Below are 8348 nucleotides of genomic sequence, written 5' to 3'. Positions count from 1 at the left end.
TCCACCTTAATCCCACTTTGAGATACTACATGTCCCAAAAATGCTACCTCTTCTAACCAAAACTCACACTTCGAGAATTTGGCATAAAGCTGATGATCTCTCAAAGTTTGTAACACAATCCTTAAGTGTTGCGCATGCTCCTCCTCTGTGCGCGAATAAATCAAGATATCATCTATGAACACTATCACGAATTGATCTAGAAACGGTTTAAAAATCCGATTCATCAAATCCATGAAAGCCGCTGGTGCATTTGTCAATCCAAATGACATCACCAAAAATTCATAATGACCGTATCTTGTTCTGAATGCAGTCTTTGGAATATCATCATTTCTGATCTTCAACTGATGATAACCAGACCTCAGATCAATCTTTGAAAAGTACCTCGCTCCTTGCAATTGATCGAATAAATCGTCAATTCTGGGTAAAGGATACTTATTCTTGATTGTGACCTTATTGAGTTGTCTGTAATCTATACAGAGTCTCATAGATCCATCCTTCTTCTTAACAAACAACACAGGTGCTCCCCAAGGTGAGACACTTGGTCGTATAAATCCACGATCAATCAATTCTTCTAATTGATCCTTCAACTCCTTTAGTTCTGCTGGTGCCATACGATACGGAGGTATCGATATTGGACTTGTACCAGGAACTAGATCAATACAGAATTCAATCTCTCGATCTGGTGGTAATCCAGGTAACTCTTCTGGAAACACATCAGAATACTCCGAAACTACTGGTACATCATTCACATTTCCAACTTCCTTCTGAATATCCCGTACCAGAGCTAAAAATCCTTGACATCCTTTATTTAACATCTTTCTCGCTTTCAAAGCCGAGATTAAACTCTTTGGGGTTTCCAACTTCTCTCCCCGTATAGAGATAAGTTCAGTTCCAGGTACATGGAACGTCACTATCTTCTCTCTACAATCCACATTCGCATAATGTCGCGACAACCAATCCATTCCTAGGATGACGTCGAATTCTAAAACATTAAGCAGCAACAAATCCGCAAGCAATTCTCGCTCTCCAATTAACACAGGACACGACGGATAAACTACAGTAACGTCTATGCTTTCGCCTACAGGTGTAGCTACTAACAATGGGTTTTGCAAAATCACAGGTTGAATTCCTAATTTTAATGCAAAACTCGACGATACAAATGAATGCGTAGCACCGGGATCAAATAAAATTGATGCATCATGCGAGGATATTGAAAATATACCTTGCACTACCGCATTCGACGCATTCGCCTCTTGAGGATTGATCGCAAAAACTCTAGCCTGACCTCCGCTAGCAGTTGCTCCAGATCCTCGTCCGCCTGTGGTCCTTCCTCCACCACGATTACCAAAACCATATCCTCTTCCACGTTGTCCATTAAACACATTCTGGTTCTGTGCCTGCCCAGACACTGCAGGATATACAGGTCTAGGTTGTTGAAACACTGGTTGAACAACACTAGCACTTGAACCTTGTGGTCCAGACATAGGACATTCTCTTGAGAAATGACCTTGCTGTCCACATGTGTAACAACCTCTAGTTGCCCAATAGCATGCTCCAAAATGCTTCTTTCCACAAGTATTACATAGTGGTACTGTTCCTCCTGAACTTCGTCCACTAGAACTTGATCCAGACATACTGAACCTCCTATCTTTCTTTCCTTTCTTAAATCCTTTACGATATGGTCCAGTGAACCTGTTCGTATTCGAACTAGCAGTTCCTTCTCTTACGAGCTCACCAGAAACGTTGATCTTTCCAAATTGGATCAAAGTACTTTCCATCTGACGTGCACTATCGATGATTTGCACCAAATCCTTACTAACATCAGATAGCAATCCAATATATTCGGGTCCTAGCCCCTTAATAAACCTTGAATTCACCCTATCTCTATCCAACATCAGATATTGCATCGTTATGAACGGACTCCTCATCATGAACATTCTCCTCTTGAATGTTTTCCTCATGCTGATCAGCCATTCTGATCAAAGCACGTCGTCTATTAAAAATCTATCTAAACGTTCTAATCGTATACTATCAGGCTCTACTTACTCCTAACAAGCATACAGACTCGATCCTAAAGCACAGCTGGGAATATTTAAAAACAAATGATGACTTAACAAATGACATGACGGAAACTTATATGTTGCAGTAGACTCTATATATTAATTTCCTAGGTTCACATTCCAAACGGTATATTACAATGATACCACCTTTCACATATTAGTAATGGTTTAAGACTATAAACCATCACTTTGATATCAAACTCGACAATGGCCCGTTTTTCGACCATTGCTCTGATACCACCTTTGTCACGACCCGATTCTCGGCATCGAGACCGGCGCTAGGGAATGGGAGTGGTTGCTCCGAAACCCGTAGCAAGCCTTAAAAATACATTAAAATCACTTTAAATTTTTTCGCGGAATTCAAATCATTTTCGAACATTTTAAAATTTCAGTTTTAAAACGTTCTTATAAACATTATCATTTAAACCATGCACATAATTTTCTCTTTAATTATTGCATTTTAGTTTCAAAACCATTTCTCTATGGTTTATCATGCATCTCAATATGTGTACCATCTTACTATGGTAATTACTGCATTTCACTATGCAGGCCATTTCTCTAATGGACTTAACTGCATTTCACTATGCAGATGCGTTCGCCGCATTTTATTCAAGTGCAGTCGCTCGGACTTTCGCACAGCATTCACATATTACATATTATCAGAGTTTAGCGTTATAATAAAATAAAGCATAAATAAGTCCAACGACCACTAAGGTATCACCGTTCATTATTCTAGCTACTGCAACTCTAGACACATAAAGGAAAGTCATTCTCACTTATTCAATCCAGGGATTTCCGGAACAAGAAATTGGAAATCCGCACCTCAAACTACTCGCCTGTAAAAATATTAAATTCAACGGGGTCAGTTATAAAAACTGGTGAATGCGTACAACATGTACTAATAAACATTAATATGAAAGCAATGCATTCCAGATTACCGATTCATATGAAACCCTAAACCATGATTCATGTTCCTATATGCTTTCAAAACAGGAAACATAAATATTCCACATCATTTCATCATATTCGGGTTAACCTTTTATTTTTCTTTGGCCGTATTTATTTTCTCTTTTTGTACTTTTAGCCAGTCAAATCCGATTATTCTTATTTTACGTATTTGAAAGTCCCAGACTCTTCTTACAATACAACGGATTTCGGCAGTACATAAATACTGTCGCCAATTTCACTTTTTTTTATAAAAGGTTCAACCTCTCAGATCTCGGCAGTTTCTCTTTACTGCCTTTGGTCGTCTATATTCCGTTGCCTCTGAAGATCTGTTCACACAGAGTCTAGGCCGTCGCCTGACTTTCCAGGCCGTCGCCAGGATTCACACAGCACATTCACATGCAACCCATTCTAAATGCAATACCGGTGATCACACAGCACTATTGCCGCCCAATAGTAAGCATGTTTCAATGAATCTAAATCGGTTTCAAAACTATGTATATAGTTCATGCGATTTAAATTCAAAATAAAATAAAGCATTTGCAAATCATGTAAAGCAGTTCGCAATATTTTTAATACTAATATTTAGCAGTATAAGTTGTAAACACACTCACAGTACTCGCTTATTCCAAATATTAAAAATACCACCCGTCGAATATCAAAACCTTTGCTCGCCGGTTTCCGCGACAAAACTCGCTGGATCTAATTTAGAGATTAAACATTAATAAATGTAATAACTCTAAATTCTAGGATAAACTCTAGACCGACTCAACCATATAACCACATAATCACAAACCAAATTTGATTCCGACTATCTATTTCCGCGTCATCGTATTTCTATACGATACACCACATAGTTTATTTATTTCAATAAATAAACATAGAATTATAATTCCATTATAATTCTAACACACATTCAATTCACATAATTTTCTAAAATACACTTTTAGAAAATCTCATCAAACATATCACAATTCAAAAATATCCAAAAATATTTTTTCGTAAAATATTTTTGACCCGGGGCTCGGCCCCCCCTTATTTTCTGCCAAAAATATTTCGGCGCTAACTGCTGCCAACTGAGTTTAGGACTGAGCCAACATGCTCTATCCCCTCTACTCATACTCCGGTCACCGTATTCCGGTGGTTTTGGCCGGAAAACTCAAAAACGCTAAAAACGCTTAAAAATTCATTTTAAGCCATTTTAACACCGAAATTCACCAAAATCTTTTTCAAATACAATTTTAATTTTTATCTTGTAAAAACAGCAGCCCAATATTTTTAAAATAATATTTTCCATTATTTTAACTATTAAAACCGAAATATACGTTAATAATCAAAACCGATTATTAATCCGTCAAAACACCACACAAAAATCATTTAAACTCCACAAATAATTATCAAACACATTTCATAAATTTTTCACAAATATTTTCTGCCCAGAAATTAAAATGACAGTTTTACCCTTTTCCAACAATTTTTGGCCGAATAGAGTTATTAAAAATTAAACCCGATTATTAAACCGCTAAAAGTTAACCATTAAGCATTTAATTAACATCAGCCACAAATGTAACTCATCCATGAACAAAATTATTTCCAGAAATTAAAAATCAATTTATTTACCCTTTTTAAGCGATTTTTAAGCTTTAAAACAATTAAAAATCGAAACCCAACTAATTAAATTAACACCCGAATAAATTAACATTTTTAATCCACAAAATTACACTTAAAAGCATATATAAATATCATCATATAGATCAGCCCAGAAATTTAAATAAATAATTTAATTTTTCACGGAAAAATTATTTTAAAACCGAAACCCATAAAACTAGCAATTAAAACCAACTAATTATCCATCAAACATCAAATTTAAACCATCCTATGCATGTTTCTAACACTTAACTAACATCAGCAACTAAAAGTAAGATTTTGAGCTTGAAATTATACCTCAAACGAACATGCAAATACACACACACGATCTACGCAATATCCCCGACAACTTTCGTGAAGAAATTTTTGAGAGAAAATCAAAGTTGAAAGTTTTGTGTTTTGTTTTGTGAAGAATTCGGCACCCACACAAATGAAGAAGATGAAATAGAGACTTGGGCACCAAGTTTAGCTTAGGAAAATATCTAGATATTATTTGAAGTTTCAATTATTTACAAGTTTGCCATTATGGCATTCTTGTAAATAATTCGAACTCTAGGGGCAAAATAATTTCAACTTTACCAAATATTCAAAAACATTAAATCATATCATATGGGCTGTTTTTAAAATATTTTTGGGCCTTTAAAAATATTTAAAATAATTATTTTTACGGTTTTTAGTGAAAAATCACAAAATTCACTTTTAACACGTAAAATTGCCAAAAATCACATTTAAGGCAAACACATAGCAAATCACATTTTTACCCTTATAAATTCATCACGTGAATTTATTCACTATTTTCGAGGTCCTAATCAATTAAAATCGGACACACACGAAAATAAACGCTAATAATTCTACGGGGTATTACAGAAAGATAAAGTCAGAGAAACTTAATGAGAAGACGAAAGACAATCAAAATCATAATAGTAAACAAAACATGTTAAGTATGTACGTAGTATAAACGTACATGAGATATAAGAATGAGGCAAGGATATCAAGACGTCTATAACATAAACGCTTAGTTTATGATACGTACATGGCCTTTGATAGTGTGAATGAACATACGAAGTATGTTTGGAAGTAAGATCGTATCGGGTATAATCCAAAAAGAATATTTTTCTACTTAAAGAGGTTTTCAAATGTTTTCACCCTTTATGCAATATAACTTGTAATTATGTGTATTCACTCAGTTTTATACTGACCCCGTTGTTACTCCAATTTTTACAGGTTGAGTTAGGTTTGATGTAAAGAACGAAGCTTCCGAAGTTTTAATTCTCGGAAGTAGTACAAGTCATGAGACTAGGTTCTCATTCTAGCAAGTCCGCAGTAGTTTAAAATAGTCCGACTCTATTTGTGAAGCGCTTTAACTCTGATGTGTATTTCAAACAGGGATCGTGTGTATTTTGATATTATCATGATATACGAGATATAATTTGATTTGCAAAAAATTAGTATGTATTTTAGGCTTGCTACGGGTTTTGGAGCTAACACTCCCATTCCCTAGCGCCGGTTGCGACTCAAAATTTTGGGTCATGACAACAAGTAAGTACTTTGGTTTGGCTGACAAAATGTTTGGCTTACTTTGAGATTGATGAGAATTTGTTCCCATCTACTTTGGGTTGTACTTTGGGTTTCATTTCAATATTGTTATTCCATAATCTTATATATATTAGTATGAAATGATTTCAGGTTTTAAAGATTTTTAACTTAATAAATGTAAATAGTATTACGAATTCATCTCAATATATCTGACCCCATTGTTTTTCCATTTTTTCAGGTTTATAATTTGAGAACTCTTGGTCGATCTCCGACTTTTTGATTCTTTCGGAGGTTCTTTTGCTTTTTATAAAACTAGTCAAACTGTATTATACTCTTCGACCGCAGTAGAATTAGTTAGTCTTTTTGGGTTTATTCATACTTTGGTTTGTCAGATTGGTCTGACTGTTTATTTATATTGTTGGCATGTTTACCTTGGATTCTATTATTTATATATAAAGCATGATGTTGAAGTCTCGGGTTTGAGCCGGGCATTTGGTTTCACAATTATTTATATAAACTGCTAGACTTAGGTTGGAGTCTCGGTTGCCTCCGAGCAGTGGTTTTCTTGCATGTTTATATGTTTGTGTGGTTATCTGCAAGGCTAGCTACGGGTTTCGGTACAACCATACTCATACCCTAGCGCCGGTCATGATCTCTGGAATTGGGTCGTGCCAAGCATGTCTAGGGGTCTTGTACCCTCCTTGCTCGTATGCTTATGAGCCAAAGATGACTTTGCCTTGGGAGTATGAGCATGTCCATTCTTCACCCCTTTTGGTTTGACCAAAGTAGGAGGAACTTCTATGAAAAATGTTTGAGGTGAAGAAGTATTCACAAATGTTTTCACATTTGAACTAGAGGGGTTGTGATTATAGCCAAGTCCAAATTTTATGGTTGGGTTTCTTTGGAAATCAAGAAGATTGTCCAAAGATTATTTCCTTTTGTGAAACTTTGAGATAGAGCTATTTAGAGAAAGAATTTCTCTCTTCGGTTTTTCATCTTCATTAAGCAAGACATTAACATCTTGCTTAGGGATATATTCTAAAAAAGACTTTATAAGTCTTGAATTTATTTCTTCAAAGGGAGCATCTCAATTTTATCCATAGAGGCTTCCCTTTTGAATATTTTCATTGTGGCATGATAATCATTATATTTGGTTGTTAATTCATTTATCATGTCATGGCATTCATCAGAAGCAATACTATCATCAACCAAGGCAACATTAACCAACACATCATCAATACTATCAACAAATATATTACTAGAACTAGCATGTGTTTCTATGCCTATACCATCCCAAGAGAGAAAAGGTAGATTACTTACCTTGGATGTAGGTTCCTCCTTAAAGACCATGAAGCAAACATTGGCCCTCTCCTCTCCTTGACATTCCACATCGAATTGAGACTCACTATCATCATCTCATGTATTCACAAATCCCTTCTTGTCATTTTGAAAGGATTTCATAGCCCCTTGCTGGCATTCCAGTTTAGTGTGACCCGGTTTGACACAATCATAGCAAGTGACATCTCTTCTAGGAGTAGAAGCCTCTTTTCTAGGAGTAGAAGATCTTTTGAAGTTGGAATAATCTCCTTTGTTTTCATTTCTTTGAGCTTGCCACTTCTTCTTAAACTTCCAACCTCTAACCTTATTGGCCATCATCATCATATCCTCATCATCTTCATCATCACTCAAATTAAGCTCTTCTTCAACCTCGGACTCAATTGCCTTGGCTTTTAAAGAAATTCCCTTAGTCTTCTCATCTTGATCTTTCTCTGCCTCTTGAATGCTCTTTATGTAAGTCATCTCATGAAGAAGCATTTTTTCAAAAAGCTCATTGGTTCTCAACTTCTTTCAAATCATGAGCTTCTTCAATGGTGGTTATCTTCAGTTGTTAATCTAAGATAGGCAATGAACAATGAATTTTTCTATTGATTTCTCCAAGAGTGTAGTGCTTACCAAGCTTTTTGAGGTTGGAGATGATGGCAAGAAGGCTATTAGTGATTTCAGTAATGTTCTCATTGGCCTTGTGATTTAATGCTTCATATTCCCCAATGAGAAGCTCTACCTTCTTGTTCTTGACTTGAACCGTACCTTCATGGTAGTTCTCTAGGATCTTCCACATGTCATGAGTACAAAAGTAATGTTGAACTCTTTATTGTTCAT

General features: G+C 35.6%; 1 long non-coding RNA gene across 1 annotated transcript; it reads right to left on the bottom strand.

The window, feature by feature from the left end:
• Nucleotides 1-2622: 2622 nt before the first annotated feature.
• On the bottom strand, nucleotides 2623-5491 carry LOC130015384 (uncharacterized). Its single transcript, XR_008790541.1, has 2 exons — nucleotides 4950-5491; nucleotides 2623-3707 (listed from the first exon to the last, which is right to left on the bottom strand). It is a non-coding gene; the product is annotated as an uncharacterized LOC130015384 (long non-coding RNA).
• Between the last annotated feature and the right edge of the window lie 2857 nt (nucleotides 5492-8348).

The sequence above is a fragment of the Mercurialis annua genome, linkage group LG4, assembly GCF_937616625.2.
Source record: "Mercurialis annua linkage group LG4, ddMerAnnu1.2, whole genome shotgun sequence".
In the NCBI taxonomy this organism is placed as follows: Eukaryota; Viridiplantae; Streptophyta; class Magnoliopsida; order Malpighiales; family Euphorbiaceae; genus Mercurialis; species Mercurialis annua.
Note: the sequence above shows the minus strand (reverse complement) of the source record. Positions and strands in the feature narration are given on the sequence as shown.